At 41.3% G+C, this 12,958-nt stretch overlaps 1 protein-coding gene across 4 annotated transcripts in view; it reads left to right on the top strand.

The window, feature by feature from the left end:
• The first annotated feature begins 2,275 nt into the window (after positions 1–2,275).
• The window catches only part of LOC114249434 (uncharacterized), a 152,219-nt gene continuing 141,536 nt past the window's right edge, over positions 2,276–12,958 (top strand). For 3 of the 4 annotated variants that reach the window (XM_089735972.1, XM_089735970.1, XM_028183018.2), the window contains exon 1: positions 2,277–2,437. The gene's annotated coding sequence lies outside the window, so the exon portion shown is untranslated. Of the gene's footprint in view, positions 2,438–12,958 lie in introns of all 4 variants that reach the window. The other variant, XM_089735971.1, reaches the window with a different exon arrangement.

Genomic DNA, 12,958 nt, shown 5'->3' with positions numbered 1-12,958 from the left:
GATGGTAAGAGGTCACAATGCCGGTAGTACAGCCGAGCCGCTGCCTACTGCCGACGACTGCAGACCACTAGATTAGTTTATTTCCCATTCGGGAAAGGTCCCTGTAAATGTAACACTAACGTAGTGTGCGATCGCAGCAGTGCAACAACGAGCGCCGCGGCGGGCGCGTGCGACTTTTTTAGATACGAGTGAATTTTCATTTATTTGACAGTTTGATAATTTATTTGGGATAGAGACTGCTGCTGTTCCAAGTCTTCTAAGCTAGCTAATGAGCTCGAACGCCGACGGAGGCGGCTGCTAGCATCAGTGGAGAGGCCGACGATTTCTTCACACATGTAGTTGCGGATGGGTTTCAATGCTTGTGCGAGTTTTTTTCCGTTCTCTATGAAACTTTGAAAACACGTTTTTGACATTCTAATTCCGGAGCTACCCATTTGTTCTTGTTAAATTAAAAACGATTTTTTTCCGGAAAGAGTAAAAAATTCCAAGTTGGGAACTTTGTAAGTAGAACATTTACTATTAATTACTTAGTAACAAGTGACGTTTAATTTCCATAATTTTTTAATGGCATATCATTATTGTGGACAATCACAATACGCCTTTTTCCTATCTATATACTGATCACCTTGAGAGGTTATGTCAGCGTAAAAAAAAAAGCGTAACCTAACACGTAGTGAGTTCACGGGACTCAAACTGATTGCCTATACGTTTAATGAGGTTAACAAATAATGATATCGATAAATTAGTCTTAAAACTACAAGTGTTTTTTTTATTGATCTGATGTGTGTACGAGCTCACAGCCCACCTGGTGTTAAGTGGTTACTGGAGCCCATAGACATCTACAACGTAAATGCGCCACCCACTGAGATATAAGTTCTAAGATCTCAGTATAGTTAGAACGGCTGCCCCACCCTTCAAACCGAAACGCATTACTGCTTCACGGCAGAAATAGGCAGGGCGGTGGTACCTACCCGCGCGGACTCATAAGAGGTCCTACCACCAGTTAAGTGGTAGAGTCGACCGAGTAGGAACGCGGTGCGGTCGCGTACTGACTTCATGGGAGGTTCAAATGTCATTCCCCTGTCGAGATTGATGTTTAAGTACTTAGCCTTGGAAGCCCACGGTATGGGCTGGCCAAAGAATTTTATGGTGGGAATGGAGTTACCGCGCCTGATTGGTGACAAGATACTAGCAGTAGTGTCCGGAGGGCGACCCCTTTTGAAAAGCACGGCTGTGCTTTTCGTAGGGTTGATATCGATGCGCCACTTCCGAAATCACTGTCCTAAATTGGTGGCCGCCATCTGGAGTTTACTATGCATGAACGACATCGTTCTACTCGAGCAGTACATAGCCGTACCATCCGCGAAAAGGGCTAAGTGGGTCGCAGGCGACCGGGGTATATCGTTAATAAACAGGCTAAAAAGTTGCGGAGAGAGAGCGGAGCCTTGCGGGACTCCGGCCGAGATATGTTGCGGGAAAGAGCGAGTTGTAAATCTGACCGTTGCGTTGCAATCATATCGAAGAAGAGGGCTCCGGCCGGGATTGGTTTCCGCCTATTTAGCCCTATTAAGATATGCTCCAAGAGGCGGTGCATTTGATGAAACAGCGTGAGAACGCTTCTTCGAAAAAGCGGTGCAGCACGATAACCCTCAAATTGCATATTCAACTCCGGCGACGGGGCAACCCAAAGCCACCATCGCCCGAAACATCGGGTGAGTCGTATCCTCCGGATCATTCTCGCTACTTTTAGGCTTTCCAAGCACCGGCCACTGTCGAACTCGTCTAATAAAACGAAGAGCTCGGCGTGCAACCTAGCGCATAAACACAGACTGCGGAATTTGCTCGGCGGAACTTCTCATTGAATCGCGATTCCGGTGGCAGTTTCCACGAAGCACTGCTCTAACTAGGCTTAGTGCTAGCAATTTTCTGAGGCTGAGCCAGTTAGCTAACCTACCCGTCCGTGCGTAGCTGCAATAGCACGGTAGGTTACCAACGATTAGGGGAAAAGTTGAATATTAAGTGTGAAGCACGTACAGCCCTTTACTGGGATGACGTAATTAGAACCTTCGTAGTTAAAAAGCAAACCTGATTCTGTTCAAAAGGATATCAATTAAATTTAAGTCGCAGATAGCTCACTAATTAAAGGACTGAAAACGCACAATTAAGTCCTTCGCTACTATATCACCATTGTAGTTTAGACAATAAGACTGAGATTTGGCTGTTAGTTGTAAGTTTGATTGAGGGTAGTATCGCGCATGCGCGAACCGTAGTAAACACAGTAATGAGGCGGTAGGCGCCGCGTCCGGACGGTTCTTAGATTGTGTCGTATTGGTGAAATATCGGTCGTGACGCGTGTGTTGTGCAACAATAATACTGGATTTCTCCCTAAAAACTTTCTCTGTTTTATTAAATCACGAAGCAAACGATTGTTTTGAAGGTATGGCGTTAAATTTATTAAGTTATTATTTATTTTACTGTTGGTTTTTTCTTGTATAGATAGTGGTTGAACCTATTTCTAAAATAAAAATAAAGTAACGATTTATTGTGTGTGCGAGAGCGTGTCTATTGTACTAGATTGTAAGGGTATAAAAAGATTTTATGTCAATTCGACCCTGAAATATTTATCATTGGTTGTCAGGGATACAGTCGGAAACCTTAAGCTTAATATTTTAAATCACAATTTCCCTAAACTATTTAAAATTAAAATGAACATTATTCAAACATCAATTTTAAATACTCTTTGTTTTAACGGTTTCTCTTAGATTATTTTTTATTTAGAAGTCAAGAGCTATGTACCTAATTTTTCAATCAGTTAGAGCACAATGAAGAATCTAGGGATAAATCTCTTCAGATTTATGGAAATCATGTAAAGCTTTATCTTTTTTAGTCTTTCGTATGAAAACAGCATTCATTAACTATAAGTATTTGCCAGATAGGTATTCACTTATTGTGACGAAAACATGAATGACAGTCGAATTTATACGCGATCAAAGCTTTCAAAGGAGATACTTTTCGTATTACTTCGGGCGCGATGAATTATACTCTATTCAGCTGAAAGTAGCAACCAATGTTTCAATACTATTCAATATATTATGTACTACCAATCTTACCCAAGCGATTTGTAACCATAACATAAATATTACCAAATAAGAAGACTCTTCATGTAGTTTCCAATATGTTTTTAACACTAGTATAAACTAAACACTAAACGATAGTAGTACGTCCTGTGTATTCCTAACGCGATTATGCAGCTTATTTGAAATACCATAACCCTCACTGTTGTGTTTGGTAAGCATCCTACGGTGGGCGACAAAAGTTATGATCTAGCGCTATAGCGGTGCCCATTACCAAATAGAAGAAACCTCATCGCGCTAACGAAACAACTTCCAGATACCCTGACACTTTTTTTTTCTTTCGGGCCGGGGCCTAGCCTCCAACGAGGTCCCCACGCCTGGGGGGCGCGCGCGGTATGTGGGACTGTTCCGCGACTGCGAACCGCGGGCCCAAGGCTGTTATTTAGAACTCTATCCACTAAACGACTCACCTGCGCTCTCACTTCGACGTCCAATCTCCGCCCGGGGTCAGAACCCGGTCAGAGTAGAGGGGTGGGTACAACGAGACTCGCGGCTTGACGACGGGTTGTCGAGGCGATAGTCGACGACTCTCAGTTCGCTCCGTGACCATCATTGCAAAGAGACTGTCTCCTCACAGGGGCCGGAGTTAGACGAATATTTCGGCGGCGGCGGCACGGCGCCGAAAAAGAAGAAGAGGTCTCCCTCTCTCGTTCCGCTGCCTCTTTCTCGAGATGGTGGACTCATAGGATTCGAGCATACCTTGACATATGTAACAAGTTCAGATCATCAACACGTGGACCGTTTGTCCACCAAGCGATGTTATCCATTTGGTGGAAGATCTTCCCTTTGCAACAGAAAAAACAACGTGACCAAAATGTAACGTGTTGTGCATTCTCTTCTTACCCTTACTCCACTGCTTGAGGTCCGCGCAGCATGTTCTCTTTTAACATTCCTGCCTATCACACATCATCTCGGCACTCTCATTCCTCTCTTGCATATCCTCTTTCACACAGAGCATTCAAGTATTTTTAAGAAGCACCCTTTTTACGTCTGTCCTTTACGATAATGACGTCTTGTAGGTACCATTGATGTTAAAAAAAATAAAGTCCCGTCCTCTAAAATTCCGGCCGGTTTTAATTTTTTTGTATAGACATCACAACGTAAACGCTACTGTTCAATTGTAGACATCAGATTTTCAGTCAAAATTGCCCCAACCTTCATAATGGAACGATTAGTTGCTTTGCGCCTAGAATGACCACATCTGTTGTAAGTTCACGGGAGCTCGCAATGTAGGTACTGTACAGCCTTGACGAAAAGTTGATCGACTAGATAGAGCAATCCTATGTTGAGGCCTACAGACCTCAAGGTTTTTAGTCACATCCACTTGAACAAACCTAATATATACCAAAAAGATATTTACCAAGTATCTATTCTTAGCGATCAGACGCAATCTGATTTATATCCACTTACTTACATTTGCCGAGGTCATTATGAGTGATTCACCAAGACGAAGTGTGGCGGATAGAGGCTTGGCTCAGGCGGCACTGCGGCCATGCGAGGTGGCCGTAATATATCTTCCAGGTAGTTTCCTATCCCATTTCGATATTGTAAATAATAAACAGATCAATGATGATATTTTCATTCAGTTTGTATTTAGACGAAGTTTTATAGCTGTGCACGATTGTGCCAATAGTAAGAAAGTGTGGGTGCGAGGTTATCCTTCGGTTTAGGCTTCGCCATTCAAATATGAACGCACGATTGCTTAGCCGCAGAAGTAAATGGGACGGCGACAGTAAACGTCCCGTATAAACCGCACATTCCTACCGCCAATTATAAGACGTGTCCATTGATGTTCGGTCGTGTTATTAGCGTGGATTAGGCCATTTAGATGACGTTGCTGTGTCATTGCAAATGAAAGATCTTCCAAGGAGTGTTTGTTGTTCCAAAGTGGACAACCGAATGTTGGTGTTTGGAACCTATACTTACGCATGTTTTGTTGAAATTGTCAACAGATGCAACTACAGCGGTGTTTTCTACGAAAAAGTAGCCGTTTCCCGTTTTGATATTTCGTTTGACAATCACTTTTACATAAACTCCAAGAGACAGAGCACGGCGCGGCGGCGGAGGCTTGAGGAATCAATTCAAACTTTATTAAGACTAGTCATAATTTATAGAAAAAAACAAACAAAGTTTTGCTTGCTTAAGCAAACGTCGCTCATGCATTGATTTAATTATAGAATAGTTGCTAGACAATTGCCCGGATAATTCATGAGCGCATTTCAAGAAGTTACTCGTGGATATTATCCGAATTTTCCGAAAAAAGATAACTTGAGTCTGTCGGGATCATTCCCAAACCTAAGATCCTCGTATGAGTTTTCATGAAACAATAACGTAAATCATTATTATTTAAAGTTTAAATTAGTTTGCGACTTCGCCTAGCGCCCCTCGCGGTTATGACGCCGCATTCAGTTCCCATTAGAACGTTTTATAAGTCGTAAAGTCGAGATGAACTGGGGCGTCGAGAGTTTCCCTCCCACCCGATTCTGGCCTCGAGTTCTTGCCATTTCCAAACATCGCTTTATTCTGAATACCGGCTTGCTTAAAAACATCATCAATCATCAGTGGCCCGGGGAGCCTGTAACCTAATTCCGGGTCGTCGCTCTGCATTATTGAATTAACCTAACTCTTCGACAAAACATCGATTTTTTGTAACGTAAATTGGTTAATGTATGTGTGTACAGAGAGCTAACAATTAATTTTTAATTTGGATATGTATGATCATTAGCACTGACAGTAAAGGTAACAAACCTTCCTTCTGGTTAGTTTCATTATTAGCAGCAAATTTTGGAAACGACGGGAAATGTAAATACTTGCACAGTTTTTTTTCCTACCTAAGCTGATAGCCTTGAGAGGCTATTTCAGCGGAACCTTAACTAGTAGGTGAGCTCACGGGGCTCAAACCTGACGACGTTGCTAACACGAACCCTATCAAGAGCCGTGCTTCGCAGAATTTACCACCGGATCGGAAACGCGACCCACTGAGAAGATCCGGCGAGAAACTCAGTGGGCTGTGTCTGTGGGTTAATTTAATCCTCAAGCCTTTCGTCGCAAGCGTCGGGTTCGACGAGAACGATGACCGGAGCACACGGTTAAATTTTTATCACTATAGGTATCTGATATTTCTAAAGCATTCATTCTCATTTGGAAATTCATGGAATTTAGTAATCACTTGTGTCTTTTGAATAACCCCGGTATTTTCCATTGTTATGAGGGGTTTTGAAAACCGACGCATGGTTGATGGTGGGCAGTAACTATACATTGCTACATTGCCTTTCACGAAAATAAAAACCGATTAAACAAATAACCCTACCATTGAGAGGCACGCGTAGTCTCGCCCGGCGGCGAGCCCCCGCGCCCTCGCCAAGCTGACAAAAGAATAGCTCAAAAACCGCACCGCATTATGTACAAGTTATTCCGCAATATTTGACGTACGTTTACCCGCATAACCGTTTTGTTGTAGTTTGTATTAACATATTCATTGTGAGGCGAGTCCGGGCCGCCGAGCTGGAATGTAGTATTAAAAACATGCTGAATAAATATACCAGTACGTGTTGGGTATTATCCTGCCACTGTCGAGTGTCTAAGGTTCCTTTTCGTACCCTCCATTATGCATTACGTCGGCGACAATCGTATGCCATTGATATACAATATCAGTTGCACTACGAAGAGCATTACAAGATTCCCACAGATATCGGTTATAATATTTATATTGAATTATATTTCCACAACACATTGGACCCGGCTCCCCTTACTACTTTTTTTTTTTAATTTATTGATGCACAAAGCAAATTACAATCATTACAGTACATATTAGCTAAATCGTACAAGTCGTACCTAGATCTAATCTGGATTGCAATCTAAATAGTATGTGCACTCAGCAAATCCATATTAATGTGCATAGCTTTGGCTATTGAAAATACAACCGAAATTACAAATATTGATAACTAGCCATTGTTAAATAGGATATCCTTCACACATTTGACAAATCCCCTGAGTCTAGGTTCAGAGATATCAAGGCTACCGTGACATTTAGCCAAATCATTATACTGTCTGACCATTCTTACCATATGATTATAGTATGATATATTATTTTTATATGTCCGTAACGCAAAGAGGTTTGCCACCAAATGCGAATTCCGGGCTCTGAAGTGGGTGTTGATAGAAATATTCGACAGCAGTTCCATGGAGTCTATATGGGAGTGTAAAATTTTGTACAAAAATACTTTGTATAAAAATACTATTCTAAGAATTACTACTAAACTACTGGTAATATGTCGGCCAGTGGATTTTTATGATAAAAAAAACAAATTTGAAATAAAAGGCCACAGTCGTAGGGGATCTAAAGTAGTTCTTACATAGATCGGTGTATTATTCCCAGTCCCAAATAGAGCAGATGGTAAAATATCGACAAAATATCGCCTCTGTGATTTTTTGGTGGCCCTTGGGAATTCTCATTTCAATCATTTACTGTGTATTTTTACCATCTGATTATCAAAATACCTAAAGCTAGCATACTCCACAATTAATCACAATCCACATTTGTCCTGTGTATGTATGTGTATAGTACAATGTGGGAGTTCCGAAGTGGGAGCGATCAGCACGGTCCTACGTCCAGAAGGATTCTCCATCGATCTCGGAGACATTCGAACAGGTTGAACGATCTGTTAAACTTCTTTCTCTTTAGAAGCCTTACACTTTTACTGGTGGTAGGACCTCTTGTGAGTCCGCACGGGTAGGTACCACCACCCCGCCTATTTCTGCCGTGAAACAGTAATGCGTTTCGGTTTGAAGGGTGGGGCAGCCGTTGTAACTATATTGAGACCTTAGAACTCATATCTCAAGGTGGGTGGCAGCATTTACGTTATAGTTGTCTAAGGGATCCGGTAACTACTTAACACCAGGTGGGCTGCGAGCTCGTCTATCTATGCAAAAAAAAAGAAAAAAGATACTTCTTCTCGTCGGTTGGAAAGGAAGGACCCGACTGTAGCGAGAAATCTCTACTTAGTGTCACTATTTCCATTGCGATTTCTGGCTACCTCATTAACCACCAGAGGCTCATTAATAGCTTATATACAGGGTGGCCGGAACATTGACGTCCAAAAAAAAATTTAGGTCTCTCGTGTCGTGGGGTATCCGAATCATCCTCATGTATGTTCCGCGGTTTTTGATAGTTTTCGAGTTATGGTTTTTTTTCTAATTTTTCGAGAATTTTCGACCTGGCCCACTTTAAAAAATATTTTTTTTTAATTTAGAAGACTTTTCGATTCTTTTTTTTTTGTAACTAATTTTCTACAAGCTGCTCTTTTATGCCTAAAATAATCAGCTTCGTAACTTTTTTGGAACTTGTAAAGATTTTGGTGTAAAGAGAAAATTTTACGGTCGGTGAATAAGACTTACATTTTCAACTTTAAATTAAAAATCTTAACAGGTGATTAAATAGTTTCTAAGTAACTTTAAAATATGCGCTAGACTCTCAACTTTCATAATCAATAAAAAAAAGTAGTGCTTAACGGGCTAGTTTGGCTAAAATTGGCCATCAAAGACAGCGAGGTGGAAAATTCTTAAATTTTATTTTGACAATTCTATCATTCGTAAGGTTTATTAACGATAGAGAATGCTAGAAATTAACCAAAACATATCGAGGTTGTTTAAAAAAAGTTTCAATTAAGAAGTGGTTAAAAAACAGATGATAATGTCAAAATTTATTTTTAAATTTTACAAAAGGTTTTCAAAGTTACCACCTCCAGCAGCAATACACCTTCTACACCTGCGTAAGAGATTGTCTTTTAATCGGCTAAATTTTCTTTTATCCTACCTATGCTGATTAATATTATGCTAATATTATGCACAGCGCTCGTGCATGAACGCATACTATCATTTTTTGAACATCTCCCGGCGAGGAAATGACTCCATAGAGCGCCTTGTCCTTCAGGACAAAGTAGAAGGCACCAGACCGCGTGGAAGGTTGCCCATGCGATGGATCGACCAGATCAAGTCTACAGTTGGCGGCTGTTTGCATGAGTGTACGCATTCTAACGCATTTTTTAAAGTCACTTAGAAACTATTTAATCACCTGTTTAGATTTTTAATTTAAAGTTGAAAATGTAAGTCTTATTCACCGACCGTAATTTTTTCTCTTTACACCAAAATTTTTACAACTTCTAAAAATGTAACGAAGCTGGTTATTTTATGCATAAAATAACAACTCATAGAAAATTAATTGCAAAAAAAAAGTATCGAAAAGTCTTCTAATTTAAAAAAAAAAAAATTTTAAGTGCCATGTCGAAAATTCTCGAAAAATTAGAAAAAAATTCATAGCTCGAAAACTATCAAAAATAACGGAACATACATGGGGGTGATTCGGATACCCCACGACACGAGGTATCTAAAATTTTTTTTTGGACGTCAATGTTCCGGCCACCCTTATACCCTGGTACCCTGTACCTTTAAGTATTATTTAATTTAAAACGAAAACAAAACCTATTTATGTGCCGCCGTGTGCCGCGGTGCTCCGTGTGGTTTCTACATAGCTGCTGCAGTCGTGTTCACTTGAACTTTATTCGCGGTTTGTGAATGTTTACGGTTCTATGTAATGTAACAATCCATTCTCTTGAATATTTCACGGGATAAAGTGTCCGTCGTTTTTTTTAGTGTGAAGATGGGTGGACGAGCCCACAGTCCTCTTGGTATTAAGTGGTTATCGGAGCCCATAGACATCTACAACGTAAATGCCGCCACCCACCTTGAGATATGAGTTCTAAGGTCTCAGTATAGTTACAACGGCTGCCCTACTCTTCAAAACCGAAACGCATTACCTACTGCTTCACGGCAGAAATAGGCACGTCGTGAAACAATTGCTTTCTCTCCTTTTGACTATAGGTCTATTCACGAGTATGTACATCAGGCCTTTTTTTTTTATAAATTTCGAAGATCATTTAAACTTTCCTCGTGGACGTGAGCTGTACCAGCCGTACCGTTGACAGCTTCTGAGGTTCTTAGAGGGGCATGATCTTAGTTATGAATTGCCGTTATCGAATCAGATGGTTAGAGTTAGAGCAGCTTAACCGAGTATAAGGAACACTACAAAATCGTTTACCTGCACATTGTTTACAGGAAAATAAACAATATCGTATTTACGGTCTAATATACATTTAGTAATGAATATTTAACGTTTGTCACGAAGTTACGGTCGCGGCGGCCCGCCCGACGCGTCGTTATGCTAACGTATTCAAATGTCACACGGAACAACCGCAGCGCTCTGGTTTCATTGCTAGATTTTGTTTGGTCTACGGTCTTCATCGATAAATACGGTGCGCTTTATAATAGCGTAGCTGAGTGCATCAGTATTAATGAAACTTAGCTGAAATCGGCAAGACCAGTGTTGTAGATTAGTTAGTCACTGCTCTCTTGCCACAGGGACTGATAAAAAAACCAGTTTCTACAGGATAGCCATCGGACCCCCGTGGTACGTGAGGAATATCGACCTTCACGATGATCTAAATTTAAAACCGTTACGTAAGTATCCTTAAGTGGCGTCAGAGCGCTACTTCGACTAAGCGGCGCGACACAATAACTCTCTTTTCGTGACCGCCGCTAATACCCATGTGATGGGTTAATGCAAAGCCGCCGGCGCACGAAACATATCTCGTCAGATGCCCCGGATCCACTCTCTGTGGCTTTAGACCCCTCAAGCGCTGGTCTCCGTCCTCATCGAACTTTTCATTTACAACGAAGAGTTCAAACAGAGAACAAAACAGAGAGACTAATATGTGTAATGTAAGTATAAATGTAAGTCGCCGAATAGCCTTTGAGTCTGTGACCACAAGAAATGTAAAGAATTAGAATTTTCGTATATAATAAAATAAAAAATAATAAACGCGAGACTATACCGTATGACTTTATTATTTATTTATTTAACAACTAAATCGATATTTAAAGAATAATGAAAATTTATAGGACTCGTTGTCATGGGTCGCGGGGCACCGTCACGATGCTATCTCTTATATTCTGTTGTAATCCACACCGTGACGTCATAGTTTGTTGTCACTCGTCTGTGGCAGTCCTTACGTAATGTTTATTAAAGTTTATTGTTATTAAAATTTATAGCTCCGCTTATTGAAGAAGGTCTTGTGCATTAACTTTACAGAATCCACTCATTCACGGGAATATCAATTTCATCGACCATGAAATTGATTTATTTGTCATTTTATTTTTCTGGTTATTTTTTTACTTATATAACGTCGTCAATCATAATAAAATATAATATCCACCTTGTCAAACATGAAATCGATTCAACTTTCGTTTTGTTGTTCTATTTATTTCTCTGCTTTTGTAACGTCAATCATAATATAATTAAATAATATCAATCTTGTCCTGTACGAAATTGATATTTATTTGATATATTTTATTTAATATTATTTATTTTTCTACTAATATACGTAGATAACGGTAGATTGAAAGACCGGGAAGCTAACTTTAAAACTGTTTTTAGTGACGACAGTATTCGTTAGAATTCAAATGTGAAACTCTGTAAAGCTTCACTCACATGGCAGCCAAGTCCCGTGAGGTGCGGCCGCCGGTCACTCGTCTGAACGCATTTACATATCACTTTGTAGTCCCGGGGTCACGAGGCTGTTACTGAATACCTTATTTTATTACTGGATTAGTATTTCGATGTGCTCAGAGTTCACTTGATGTCAAGTGTCTACCAGAAGAACCTGGGGTAAAACTCCAACTACAATAAAATAACGGCCAATCTCCAATTCGGACCAGAATATGATCGCTACGGACATGAGATGCTCGGCGTGGAGGTCCGGGGTCGGACGCCAGCTGTGACCGGCAGGAGTTTTTGGTGAGGCTCAACCCCCACGTACCCCACCCGTCACCGTCCTCGGCGAATTCGTAGATTACGAAGAAGAGTTCGATGTCCAACCTAACCTATAAACACAACCAGCTGAGCTTCTCGCCGGATTTTCTCAGTGGGTCGCGATTCCGATCCGGTGATAGATTCAGCTAAGCACTGCTCTTGCTGGGGCTCACTCAGGCTCGAGGCAGGCTTCAAGGCTCGGCCGCACGCTACCGTTACTGTAGTGCGCTGACAGTAAGAGGATGGGAAGAGGGGGGCGGCTGCGGGCCCCGTTGCCATCATCCCCGTTATCGCCGGACGTACTGTGGAAGAGTTGTCCGGTCGGCGGTATATCGCGTTTCGACCGTTTTATACTAGCTTGCTGCGATGGTCAAGCGGCACTTACTTGTGGTAGGTGGCATGTTGTTAGCCCATATAGGTAGGTACTTTGATCTGACTTGATGATGAGTGGCTATCGTAGCTCTTGGACGTCAGCTAATGCTAGGGGCAGAGCCCAGCTGCTGCTTACCGCTGGGACGTCGTGTCACACGTTAGGCGTGTCTGTCTCACTGCCTCGGGAGATATGGAACAAGATAAGTCACCAATATCTTTCTGGTCGTGGTTCAAGCAAAAGTTTTCTATTCTATTCTTATATTCTTAAACGATCGAAACTTAGGCGAGGATAGATCTTGATGTAAAATGCTGAAGAATCCTCACCGCATATATTTCGATTTCTGAGGTGGTCTTGTTATTGCTGGAGTTCACCACGTAAGCTTGTAAGCTGACCCTTTGAGCCTGACGGTACCCTTCCACGTGGACTCACCACAACAACACCACTACTCTCTACTGTAGTGAATACATACATTTTTATCAAATATTAATACGCGAATCAAAAGCTTTGTACCCCTTTTTACGAAAATTGCGCGGACGGAGGAGTATGAAATTTTCCACACTTATAGAGAATAGGTATAAAGAAGGA

This window comes from Bombyx mandarina, chromosome 20 (assembly GCF_030267445.1).
Source record: "Bombyx mandarina strain Sakado chromosome 20, ASM3026744v2".
Classification (NCBI taxonomy): Eukaryota; Metazoa; Arthropoda; class Insecta; order Lepidoptera; family Bombycidae; genus Bombyx; species Bombyx mandarina.
This window is presented reverse-complemented; position numbering and strand designations above follow the sequence as displayed.